The sequence below is a fragment of the Heliangelus exortis genome, chromosome 3 (assembly GCF_036169615.1).
Source record: "Heliangelus exortis chromosome 3, bHelExo1.hap1, whole genome shotgun sequence".
Lineage (NCBI taxonomy): Eukaryota > Metazoa > Chordata > Aves > Apodiformes > Trochilidae > Heliangelus > Heliangelus exortis.
The window spans coordinates 94132857-94146711 of record NC_092424.1 but is presented as its reverse complement, the minus strand read 5'-3'; the positions used below and the strand labels follow the sequence as shown (position 1 = coordinate 94146711).

At 39.0% G+C, this 13855-nt stretch overlaps 1 protein-coding gene across 5 annotated transcripts in view; it reads left to right on the top strand.

Moving 5' to 3' along the window:
- ARHGEF10 (Rho guanine nucleotide exchange factor 10) overlaps nt 1-13855 on the top strand; it is a 112744-nt gene that overhangs the window by 921 nt on the left and 97968 nt on the right. The window lies entirely within an intron of this gene.

The window sequence follows — 13855 nt, the reverse complement described above, 5'->3', positions numbered from 1 at the left end:
ATTAAATTGGTTTTCTTGAAATGGAAAAAATACTTCGACATGATGAGAACTGCCCATTTCTGTGGGGGTTGGTTTTGTTTTGTTTGCTTGCTTTGCGAAGGAGGTTTTAAAATTGTCTTTGATTTCTTTGTAATTAACACTATTGGCAGAGTTACATATGATCCCAGGCCGTGTAGTTACTTTTGAAAGATGCCCTGTTCTTACAAGGGAAGGCAAGAACAGTTTTAAAAGATTGGTCAGTCCTTTACCTGGGCGAGTGAGGGCTTTGTAAGTAGGCAATACCAGGTGCTTGAAAATACAGATATTAATAATTTGCCTGTAGCAAATGTTCATATTAAAGATCTTTAAGTGGTACTTATATTTTGGCCAAAAAGATTTTAGCCATCCTAAATTCTCTTCAAATTAAGCATTTGTTCAGTGCTTTCCTCTGCCCTCCCCCCCGAAGTTACTAAGGTCATCATTTTTATCTTCTGCTAGTAGGTTTGAAGTTGTTTAATTGCAATGTGAAAATTTCTTTCTTTTCAGTTGTGCAATTTAATTATTACCATAAAAAGGTGTAGGGCTTTTGTTTTGGTCTATTTTTCACGATTCAGGAAATCAGAAGATTGACTGTTTACAAATTGTCTCCTGCTGAATAGATACTGTGAGGATATACCAAGGTATGTTAAGTTTGTGACTGTTATTATTGCAAAGAAAATAAATATTTTCCCAAAGCCTTTACTCTGTTGGTGCTCAGTAAAAATAGGTTTATTGATTGTACATGGGACATGTTGGATGCTTAAAACTTCAAGCCAATTATTCAGGCAGGGGTTCTGGCTGTTCAGCTGTTTTCTTCAATGGGCCCTTGATTCTTTTCACTTGGGTGATCTGTTTGATCTTGATAATCTGTCTGATTCACTTTGTTTAATCATTGTGGGTTTGTTTTTTGTTTGGTTGGTTTTTTGTTTTGTTTTTTGTTTCCACCCTTGGGCTCAGTAGCCCAGGAACTAGTGCTTATCGGGTTATGAACAGTAGTTCTTTAGACCCTACCTTGAAATCTGATATAACTGAAGGCTTTAGAGTGAGATTTCAAGACTTACCTAGTAAAAGGATTTCTTCACTTACCTGTGGCATTGTATGTGAGTCATGACCTACTATTTGAATGGCGACAAATGTCTTGTGATTGGGCCAGGCAATGGGTGTTCAGTGCTTGGGCTTTCATGGTTCATACCCACAGGTGGATGTGGATGTGCTGGGAGGAAGGACTGTGAAAGCAGATAAGTGCTTGAGGAACATGCTGCCTGTCGGCTCCTGCTGAGTGCTAGGACCCCGGACCCTGTCCTATGGATTTGGGCTATGGGAGTTTGTACACCAGAGGATGCGGGGGAGCAGTCATATTGCTGGGCGATGGGGATTGCACTTCTGAGGCATTGAGACCAAGCCTACAAGTGTTGTGATGCTCACGGTGACAGCTCAGTGGTGAGCACACCAAAGTACTGAAGAGGTGGTTCCCTCCACACACGGGAGCCCTCTTCTGATCAGGAACTATCTGAGCTGATTGGATATGGTTTCACTCGTCAGTAGACCATAACAATCCTTTCCCAGAGTTGAATCCTGTGAAACAAGGATTTATTTAGTGAGATTAACTTTAAAAAAACACATTATTAGATAAATAGTGTTTAGATTCTCATTTTTATTGTGATTGAAATCAAGGGTCTAGGTACCTCAGCATCTTGTATATTTTTTCTTCAACCCCATTAACCTCAGTGGAACTATACTGACTTACACAAGGTTGAAATACTAAGCCTACTTAGTATTAAGCTTATATTATATGTTGAATCTAAAAGCTTTTGATTCTCTTAAAGCTAGTGTCCGTGTAGCATGTCTTTAAAATGTCCAGAATTTGAACCTGGAGTATGCTGAGTTTTTAATGTTAGACATCACAGTGCTTAAGAAATGCTTTAGGAGTGGTTTTGTGTCCTTCAGTCTATTTAGGTTGTTACTCTTAACAGAGCTTTTTGTTCATTTGTTTGTTTTCTTGGTTATAACTTTATAGGTATAGAATCTTCCACTGATTTTTTTAATTTTTATTTTTGCCAAGACACTGCTACTTACTCCTGAAGGGTATGGAATTACATTTTGCTTTCCATTTCTTTTACAATTGAGGGTATTTAGTCTCAGCATTAATAAATTTGGTATGAAGAAATCTCAATACTAGAGGAGTTGTTTATTTGATTGAGCTCTTTAGGAGTCCTTGCATATTTTCTAAACAGTTGAAGGAAGACAACAAGCTTGTCTGGAACCTGAAGGGCTATTGTCAAAGTTCATAATTGTTAACGGAATTTAATGCAACAGGGAATAGTCCATTACTCATTTGTATAACAGGAAGTCTATTAACTGCTTCTACATAAAGTATAATTATTTTTAGAATCTGTTGTCAAAAATTTATAAACTTCAATCTATTTCTGAAAAAGTCAGGAAACAAATTAGGCAATCCAAGAGGTGGAGGAGGAGCAGCAGTTTTGATTCAGACTTTCAGATTAAAATTTATATATTGTGCAGCACTCTAGTCAGTTTATTCATGCATCTATAATACTACACTGCTCTCAGTTTTATATATGATGGAGAAATGGGCAGTGTGTTGTGTTTATTTTCTTCATGTCTACGTACGTGGGATAGTAAGTTTCTCTGCTTCCGTAAAGTGACTTTCACTTGTTTTTTCTTTATGTCTTTCAATTTAATGTGTTAGTTTAGAAGGGATCTCGTAGAGATTTGTCTTGTGGCATCTAAATTTAAAGGCATTTTTAAAATTGTCTTTTTGTAAGTTCATCTTACCAATGGCTTTTTAGGTGCCAGTGATTTTCTGTACTATCCTTGGATGCCTCTTGTGGAGTATCTATGGCAGCAGTTGACCTTTAGAGAAACTTCCTTTGGACTTAGAGTGTTAAATTAAATGCTGTGAATTCAGTGGTAGAGAGCATCTTACTTTTTGAACATTCTGTATGTTACAACAGGGCAATAAATGTGGCTGCATTGATAGTGGTATGAATTAATATTTCATTTTGTATGTATTCTACAAAATGTGAGTGAAATATTTTTCATACAGGGCTGTCTTTTGTTAAAATGAGCATACATTACAGATACTTTCTCCCCCACTTGTTTCTTTTCATACAAATTCTTTCTTGTTGCTACATCTGTTAGTGGAAAATTAATACTGGTAAATGAATTTCTGAATTAGTTTGAAGAGTGAAAAAACCTTAAGCCTAGATACTTGGAATTTATCAGGGATTTGTAAACTAAAGCCTGAGAATTACTTAGGGAGACTACAGATATATTATGAGGGGCAGGTGGTTTTTATGATAAGGAAGGTAGATATGTGAGCAAGTAAACAAAGATTCTTATTATGGATCTATACATCTGTGTCTTAGTGCTCGCTCTCTTTTTGCATCTTTCTCATTAATGTCATGGTGTATATATGTGGTTTGCAGGGAGCAGAATGGCTCCAGGTCTGTCACATATCTGTGGGAGGAAACTGCTGCATTATTAGCATCTTTTGAGATTTGAGTCACTCAGGTATTTTCTTACAGTAAAGAATCTGAGTTTTAGTTTCACCAAAACACTAGGGATAATTTTGAAACCAGGGACATGTAGCAGTACAACTTGTCTTTAAGGAAATAGTGACAAGTAATGCTAAACAACATTTGAAAAATATGTTTTCGAACTTGTGTTCTTAGATCCAAAACTTGATTCATATTTTATTCTGAGTTGCCTGAATCAGCAAGACTGTGGGAAGCGATGCATAACTGCACAACATTGATTCATGTCCTACATGTTTGCTGCTCAGTCAGGAAGCCTGAAGCTTAATGTCAAACGAGTGGGTGAAACAGTTAACCAGAGCAAAATAAATTTTTCTGCTTATGTAGTGCTGAATAGGGGCATTATCTTGGGAAAAAATCTGTTTCAGTGACTTACTGTACTGTACAATACTTGTTACTTGGGACTGAACCATGAATGCAAACTATTAGGATCCAAGCTCAAGGTCAAACATTAAATCTCAACTTTGTTTCGGTGATCTCTTTTCTTGAAATGCTTTCAAAAAGTTTGCAGAAATCATATTAATATTTTTTTTCTGTAGGGATACAGAGTACACATCTCAGAAATTTAAAGAAAGGGGGTAAACATTATTTCCTCATTTGTAAAATAGGATTGCAAGTTATTGGAAAGTAAACAGCAATACCTAGATCTTCTGCTAGGACCACAGTGAATCATGAGCTTATGGCTCTTGACTTTTTCACAATTTTAAAGCATTTAGTGTTACATCCTTGATGTTCTTTTTGAAACAACATTGAAAACCACGTATAATATTCTAACCATGAACTGACAAATTTGAGTCTTAAAAACTTCACTTTGAACTATAGAAGCTGGAGAAAGAAGAGGTCTACTTGGTCATTTCCAAATCAAGGAAGGAGTGAAGGCTGCTGGTGTTAGTACTAGGTGTAGAACTTAACGCTTCCATGGGAAATGGCTTTCTATATATTTTGAAGATGAGGGCTTTTCTGTGCAGGTGCTATTACTATTTTTCCTCTCTTATTATAATTTATGCTTTAATGTTAGCTGTAGAATCCCCAAAAGAATATTTGTCTCAAAACAGCTGGCCTGACAAAGTGGACACTGTGCTCAGGTAGAGGCCTCATTCGATAGCCACCTGGACTCTGTTCTCTCAAGGAGAGACCCCCATGTGTGTAACCACCCTGATAAACAGGGCCCTATTCTCACAGGAGCAGCCCTTCCTTCAGGGGTTATCCCGATAAACTGAACGCTGTCCTTGCAAAGGGAGCTTTGTGTTATGGCCACCCTGACAGGCAGGACACTGTCCTTATTCCATAAGGGACAGGGGCAGAGTGACATTTTGTGTGTGTCCCGGGTAAAGCCACTGGGGAGGGTGGATGCATAGAAATAAGGGTTATTGCCCATTCATCCCATCTGAAAGGACCCAAGTGAACACCTGGCTTTGCAAGATATGTGAAAGCTCCCCCTGAAAAGGTGGGGTCAGGTGGCATAAAAGAGGCACACTCAATGCTGGACGTGCACCCGCCATCCAAGGGCACAAACTTCCTACCAAGTCATGGCTGGATCCAAGGGTGGTGATATTTTTCCTATCTCTTCTTTATCTCTCTCTCTCTCTGTGTCTCTGTTTCTAACCTTATCTCATCACATGAGGGTAACATAGTTTCTAACTTGGTTAAGTTTTACTCCCCGTTGCTTTGTAAAGTTTTGTTAGTTGCAACCTGTTCTTTTGACCACTTCTTAAGTTTTGCTAAATTGTAATCCGTTGCTTTGAAAGTCATTTATAATTCTGCTAGTTGTAATCTCACATGCTTTATAATCTTACTCTTAAGTAAATTTGTGATTTTATACAAACCTCCTGGGTAATAAACTTACTCCTGAGTACCATGCAGAGAATTCCCGGACAAACATTCTTACCGAATGGGTTGTTAAAAGAGGAGAAGGATTGGGCCCAGCCACACCCAGGCTCCTCTCTGAGGGAGTTTAGAAAGCAAGGGGGTCCAGTCTGAATCCCCCTGGGTTGACCCCCACTCTGGGGAACCCTACCTGTGCCTACTCCATGGGACGTGATATTCTGTTTGGCCCCTGCATCTGGGGAGCTGTGCTCACTTTGTGAGATGTGACAGTGCTGCACCCACCTGGTGGGGCATGACAGTAGCATTACCTGATTTCTGATTTATTTGAATATAATTTTGATGTCATAAAAAACGCATCAGTAAAGTTTGTCTTATTTTTCTAGAGTGTGCATTGTCACTGTAATTTATGATTAGAAATTTACTTCCATATTTCACTCCAAATAATTTTTTTTTTCAGAAACACAGGAACAAGGGTTTGTATTTATATTCCTAATAAGTCTATTCATCAGATGAAATATATTTGTTCAATTGAACACTTTTGTACTGATTAGATTTGATTCATTGTTTGTAATGGGCTGTCCTTTATGAGAAACAGTATGGTTACTTTTCCAAGGATGGTAGTACCCAAACTCAGTGTTTGGTAGTTCCCAAACACTTTAGGAAAAGTGTCTCTGTCAGGACTGGGTTTGCAGAAAGTGATAGGAACTTAATCTTCAGTTCAGTGTGTAATTTCACTTGTATCATTGGAAAAAGCTGCTGATGGAAATTTTCATCAATTGTCATCAGTATCTTGAAAGGCATCCTAAGCTTTGTAGAACCCGGACTTGCGGGTTTAATGTAAGTTTGTCCAGGACTTCTGGAGTGAATATGCTCATTAAGTAAACTGGGGAAAAAAGCTCTATTGACTGTATCCATAAGAAACACCCCCACCCCTTTTGTTTTTGTTTTGTTTTGGGGGTTGGTGGTTTGGAAGTAAAAACTTGATTTGCTTGGGAATAAAAATAGTTTTCGTGAGGGGGAATTTTCCCTTTGACAAAAATACTGTATTAAATGTCAAGCTGATATGAATTTCTAACCCTGACCCCCTCCCAGCCCCCCAACATTTATAATGTTTCTGCATCATAATTCTAACAACATGTGTATTATATTAATATGTATGCAACTAAATCATACATAGTTTTGCATCAGAATTGAAGTGTTATGCAGCATTTCTCTAACTTAAAAATAAAATTCCTCCTGAGGATGTTTCCAATTAAGGTAATGCTTGATCTCTGATATTGGAATTTAGATTAAGTTTAAAAGAGGAAATTTTGGAAATAGGGCTACTTTTCCAGATGCAGCTAGTTGATAGAAATTAATTAAGGAAAATGATCTTAGTGTTTATATATATTTTTTTTTGTCTGAGCATGCAATGTGGAATGCCATGGTCTTGAACCAGTAATGCAGTCCTATAGTTTGTTTGGCACACACAAATAAATAATCAATTGTTACTGACCAGAAGTATTGGATGCCAGCCTTTGCTTTTAATTCTTCAGATGCTTGTGATTGTTAAGGTATGCTTGACCCCAAGAGAATGGCCTCCAAAACCCAGGGTGATGATGCCCCTCTTCTTCCTTTGGCTGTTTGAAGAGTTGACAGCACAAAAGGCAGGAGCAAAGGCTTATTCACTAAAAGTCAAGTGCCCCACATGCATGTTTGGGAACCTTTTCTCTTCCCTTGTTTAAATAGTTTTTTATCTCTTCTTCCTCTCATTCCTTAAATATTTGTTGGTTTTAGCTTTTCCATCTGTAAATGAAGTATGGTGCTACTGAGCTTAAAAAAATCACATGTTCCTGTTGGATTCAGCAAAATTTTTTGCAAAATATTGTCATAATCCGAATGGGTGTAATACTAGATAGGTGACAAACTGGTGGAATGGCTGGATTTAGAAGTGGCAGGTTGGCTATAACTTACCTGGAGACTGGTAAGCAGTGGAGTGCTCCATCAGTCTGTCATAGGATGTGTCCTTTTCAATGTGCATTACTTAGAAAGTAACCAGCCCTCATTAACTGAGTTTGCAGATGGTGACAAACGAGGGGAAGGGGTAAGCAGTGGATATACTTGAGACCCCAGCTGTCATTCAGAAGAACCTGAGCAGGTTGGAGGAGCTGACTGGCAGGAACCTTGTGGAATTGAGCAAGCATGAGAGCAAAGTTGTACACATGGAAAGAAGAGGTCCTTTGAAGGGAAGGGTTCCCCTTCACTCAGCACTTGTCAGACCACACCTGGAGTATTGCATCCAGCTTTATGTCCACACCCCAGGCAGTCCCAGTACAAGAATGATATGGATAAACTGAAGCAAGTTCACCACATCATCTCAAGGAGCTGTCCTGGGAGAGAAGCTGAGGGACTGTTCAGCCTGTAGAAGAGATGCTTCTGGGTGGCCCAATGGCAGCCTGCCCACACCTGCCATCAGATTATCAAGAAGGTGGCATGACAACAGGCAGTGGTCATAAACTGAAATAAGGGTGGTTCTAACCAGATACAAGGGCAACATTTTCCTCTGAGAGGACAATTGAGCAGGAGATGTTTCCTGGCAAGGTTGTGCAGTCTCTGTCTTTGGCAGTTTGCAGGATCCCAGTAGATACAGCATCCTCAGCTCTCCTGATAGCTGACCTGGCTTTGAGAAGCAGTTAAGACTACATGACCTCCCAAGGTACCTGCTGACTCTATAATTTAGTGAGTCTGTATTTTGGCTTTCAATAATAAGAATAAGCTGTCCTTAAAGGGAAGAAATATAAATATGAAAAAAAAAGAAAAAAAAAAAAAAGAAAAGTAGTGCTTTCTGCTTGTGTAGGAGCCCTCAGAAAAGTCTGCAAGTGGAGTCTTTGCTTTCTTCCTCTTTTTCCCTCCTGCGGATGATGTACTGGGCAGGGATCTGCTCTAAGTGAAGAAATGTTGTAAATAATACCATGTAAAAAGAAGAATCAGTACCGATCTCCAGCCATGTTCTTAGGGTGTCCCTGTAGATCAATGCTTCTTCAGAGCCTGCTGCTGTGTTGTTCTGTAGCTTTTAGTGGGATGCTGCTTGGAGTGAGAGAGGGTGGCAGAAAAAGAAGTGATACAGCTTTTGGGGAAGTGGATTCTTCATGTAGTCTGAAAACTTCATCACTGCAGATCTGACCATTTTTTGCATTGCAGCTTGTGTTAGAATTTCCCCTGATATAGCTGAGCCAGGAACTAGGCTCATATTTATTATTCCCTTGCTTATGATTTAAGTAATTTTATTTTGTAAATTTAAGAATAATATTAGTATAGCATAAAACTGCTAGCAACTAATAGAACCAAATATACACTGAAAGAAATAATGATCACACCTTGATACAGCCTCTCTGTGGCTTACAGCATGTGATGGGAAGCTGTCATAATATAAATGGTTGTTTCATTCATATCCACTGTAGTATATAAAACCATTGTTTTTAAAAAAGAAATTCTACATTCTGTGTTTCCTAGAAATAGCCTTGCATGGAGAACAAATTATGCTATCAGTTTTTACTCTTTCTGTGTAGCAGAGCCATCTTGAGGTACTTAAAAAAAATTAACCTTTAAAAATTATTAAAATTATGTTCTTAATTATTAAGAACATAATTAAAAATTATGTTCTTGCTTCTCTGCACTCTCAAAAGAGAGTCTACCTATCAAATTTCATCAAGATTTACTTCCTACCAGGAGTACTGAAGTTATAGGTGGAAGAAGACTTGATTGAGCATTACACAGTAATATTGGGTAGATGATGTGGACATCAGAGGCTTTTAGACATTAACTGGCTTTGTCGTCTCAGATTTTTGTTTTTTCTTTTTTGGTTGAGGTTTTGGTTTTTTGGGTTTTTTTTCTGGTTGTTTGGGTTATGTTGACGTTTAAGTTTTAGACTTTCTCAGAGAAGTTGCTTTGCAGCGTGCCTGTGCTGAACTTTCTCTGTGAGGCACTGTTCCTTGGGAAGCAATCTCATTTCATCTTTTCTGTTTTCTGTTAAAAAATGCTCAGTGGCTGATTCTTTCTGCGCTATTAAGAATGAAGAATTTTGATGTTGCTGCAGTTACAGTGCACACTCCTTAAACCAAAGATATATCATCTTCACAGTTCTTAAGGTGCTGGAATTGGAAAACTTGGCCTCCTGTGCCTCTTGGGAGCTCAGTGGTTAGGTACTGAGGTATGAATTTTGCGTAGCCTCGTGGTTGCAGTGGAGTTTGCATTGGTCCTGTTTCTGTTGCCTTCTGTCTATTGTCTAATGACTTTCAGAAAATAATTTTGATGAAGTGGAAATGCAGATGTTAATCAGTATTTGTATCTGGATAGCTGAGGACAGGTGGTCTGGTTTCATCCCACAGTTAGAGGAAACTATCAAATGACATTTGATGTGCAGCTGTAGCTAAGGGACCATCTAGTCCTGGTGACAGAAGGAGATACCAGAGGTAATAAGGGGTGAAATTGAGTCACAAGAGGAACAACTACTTTATTCTCTAGTCTTTGAACAAATATAAAGGTGCTTTTGTTTTCTTTGCTAAAACTGCAGTTCTGGAGTCAGAATTTCAGTCTTGCAAATTACAGCCCACTGACCTTTATTATTGAGGTGTTAGTGCTCTGAGACTTTTAAGATCTGCTGTGGGGCACTACAGACTCTAATCTCCTTCCCTAACAGCTTTCATGGTTGAAGGTGAACTCTTGGTAGAAAATTCGAAAGAATAGAATAGAATGGAATAGAATAGAATGGAATAGAATAGAATGGAATAGAATAGAATGGAATAGAATAGAATGGAATAGAATAGAATGGAATAGAATAGAATAGAATAGAATAGAATGGAATAGAATAGAATAGAATAGAATAGAATAGAATAGAATAGAATAGAATAGAATAGAATAGAATAGAATAGAATAGAATAGAATATTTCAGTTGGAAGAGACCTACAATGATCATCAGGTCCAACTGGCTGACCAATTTGTCATTGACCAAAAGTTAAATCACGTTATTAGGGACAAGATCTGAACACCTCTTACACATTGGCAGGCATGGGGCAAGGACCAACTCTCTAGGGAGCCTGTTCCAGACCACCCTTTCAGTAAAGAAATGCTTCCTAACATCCAGTCTAAGCCTGTGTTGGTGCAGCTTTGAACCGTTCCCATGTGTTCTATCACTGGATATGAGGGACAAGAGTTCAGTACCTCCCCCTCCATTTCCTCTCCTCAGGAAGTTACAGAGAGCAATAAGGTTGCCCTGCAGCCACCTCTCCTACAAACAACACAAAACCAGAATCCTCAGCCCCTCCTCATGGGACATTCCTTCCAGCTCTCTGGGAGTTCGTGCTGGGAGGTGTCCTTGGCTATCACTTCATGCTTGGCTGACTCTGGTTTCTGGTGCAAGTGCTTTTCCAGGTCTCCCTGCTTCCACTGCATGGGATTTTTCTGTGTGGTATTTGAATTGCTTTTTCTAAAATATTGATTTAAAATTTAGAAATAATTACAGACTTGATGAGGCCTGAATCTATTACAGTGTATTAAGGTTTCTGTTTGTTTTTTATTTGAAAGTACATGCAGTTAACATGGTTATTGCTGATTTTTAAAGACAAACTTACTGAGTTACCAGCTGAACTGCTGGAATGAAAGCATGATGCCGTGCTACAAATCTGTTTGGTTTTTTAGGAGCACTAGTCTCTTAGCCTATTTTCTTTATGGGAGTTTGCCCAGGTAGATTGGTTCAATGACTAACCTGTTATCCAGGTAGGTTGATTCAGTGTCTAACCTGTTGTCCAGGTAGTTCAATGATTAACCTGTTATAAGCAGACAAATAAAGTAGGAACTTGCAGAGTTGGAGAGCTGTCTTTCCTCTTCCAGTCAGTAAATATGAATAAGAGCTGCCTGTGCCTTCTAACAGTCTGACAGAAAAGGACCAAGCAAAAACATTAGAAGATGTGAGGGAGAAGAAAGGGGAAGTGAGGGCCAGTCTTTTGGACAGAACAGGTCACCTGCCTGTAATAGAACTTCGGGTGCTCCTTGGCCTCTCTCTCAGCATTTGATGTACATTGAGCACACAAGGAAAATGTGGGGGAAGAGAGGAAAGAGCATCAATCTGTGGACCACTGCCATGGTCCACACTGCCCACTGCTCTTTACCCTCACCTGAAGGTGAAGAGCACAGTGTTGGGCAGCTGGAAGCCAGGGAGAGATCTTAACCTGTGGGACAAGTAACTTCAAGAGCTCTGTTCTGCCTCTGTGTTTCTATAAATGCTGGAAGGGTGAGTTTGAGTTATTAAGCAGAGGTTATACTGTGTCTGAGAAATTGAATTTCATAGAGAAAAAAAGTTCCATATTTTGATAACCTTTGTGTTATGACTAATATGTCAGGGCAGTTGTTCAATTATTCAGATTAATAATTTTATAATGCAGTACACAGGCATATAATGGCATGTGTATTTCATGTTTAATAGGTTATTTTGTTTCAACTGGGATTTTTAAATACCTTTGGAATGAAAGTCTTGTATTCTGAATCTGAAAAGCACACAGTTGTCTGTATCTAAAAGCACACAAGTTTTTCTGCTCCTGAAGTAACTTTACGTTAAACTAAATAACATATACTCAGTGCTCGATGGATGTTGCATTTGGAATAGAGTGTTCAGTGTGGGGCCCAGCACAAGTGAGGGACTGGCAAACTGGAACAAGTCCAGTTAAGGCCACTGCCATAGTTGGGAGTGCGAATAGGTCAGGAGAGGCTGAGGGAACTGGGTTTATGGTGTTTTGAGATGAAAGAAATGAGGAGGGTTGAAATGCAGCCCTCTGTTCCCTAAGGCAAGGTTGGAAAGAAGTCAGAGCCAGGCTTTTTTTTTCTGAGGTGCCCAGCAGGAGAATGAGAGGCAGTGGCCACAAGCTGCTTCAAGAGAATTCCAGTTGGGCATAAGGGAAAAACTCTTCCTGGTGGGACTGGTTTAGTCCAGGAGCAGGCTGCCCCAGAAGATGGGGAAACCTCCACTTTTAGGGGGTTGCTGCACTTGGGTGGAAAAAGCCCTGAGCAACCTGATCAGATTTTGAAGTTTCTTGTCCTGGATGTGTAAGAGAGCATTCAGAATCCCTTTCATCTTAATTTGAGCTGTAATTTCCACAGTTACTGTTTGAATGCCTCTGTGTAGCTGTGTGGTGTGTAACTCTGTTAACAGCAGAATCAGTGGGGAAGCCACTTGAACTACAAGTGCAAACTGTGCCATGTGCTGATAGTTGAATTAAATAATCTGTTTTATTCTTGATTTAAGCATCTCTAGTTTCCCTGCCTTTCAATAGAAGAGTGAAAAACTTATCTTTGAAATACGGTGATGCTAGAGATTCTTCTGTGAGCATGCCATATACTGCATAAAACAACAACTGTTTTTTCGTGGAGGGTATTACCAGAATATACAATACACAAGCTCTTTTTGCTGCTGCAGTGTTTTCCTCAGCATCTAAAAAGCAGAGAAAAACTTCAAGATGAATTAACACAATGTACAAGTCAACCCCTGAGGCATTCTTAAGTGAGAAAGTGTAGCTTTTTTCTTGTGAATAACTGCACTGTTCAGGTCGGAGCAAGCAGGTCAGTGGCTCAGAATCTAACACTGGGTCTGTGTCCTTTCTTGACACAATTCTTGTTTAATTCATAGCATATTGCAGTGAGCTAGATCAAAATAAAAAAAAAAACCTGAAAATTTCCATAGCTCAGCTTTCTGTGTGTGAATAGTTAGTATTTGCTTGTGAGGAAGAGACTGATTTTTAAAATCATTGCTGCAGTTAATGTCCACGCATGTTTAAAAATTTGCATCATACATTGAAATGAAAAAATTTTGGAAGGCTTTTTTGGCATCTTAAAGGTGCATTTGGAAGCAGTGCTCAGACTAATTCTCTGAGGTTTTCTCATTATTGCATGTTTCACACTTGAAAATCTGTGTTCCAGTGATGGAATAAAGGAAAATAACCTTTTATTCAAACTGTAGTTTTCCCTTATTTTGGCCGAGAGTTATGGTGTGGGAAGATGCAGACAGACCCACGCCTTTGGGCTCTGCAGATGTAAGTTGTAGAGAGAGGCTTTAGAAGGGACCCTGTAGGGTGAAAGCACATAAGGGAATATTTTGTGTGTTGTAGGCAGATGTATATGTGGAGGAATCCTTTTTGAGCCTTGGCACTGAAGCTACTTGTTTTTTGTCTAGAACTTGATTAGGAATTATCAAAGCTAAAGAAGATTTAAAAAGGAATTTTTTATACTTGGGAAATGCAGGTTATGTATTGCCTCTTCACACTGAGGATATTGCATTACCGGAGTTGTTATCCTTCCTGGCACATCTGTTCTAATGATTTGCCCTTGCATACCTGATATCAGGGAGGTAAATTGTCTGGTACCTCCTCTGGTTGGATCCTTTTTTGAGGCATTCCTTTCCATTCACTGCTGTGTCTTCTTTAAGT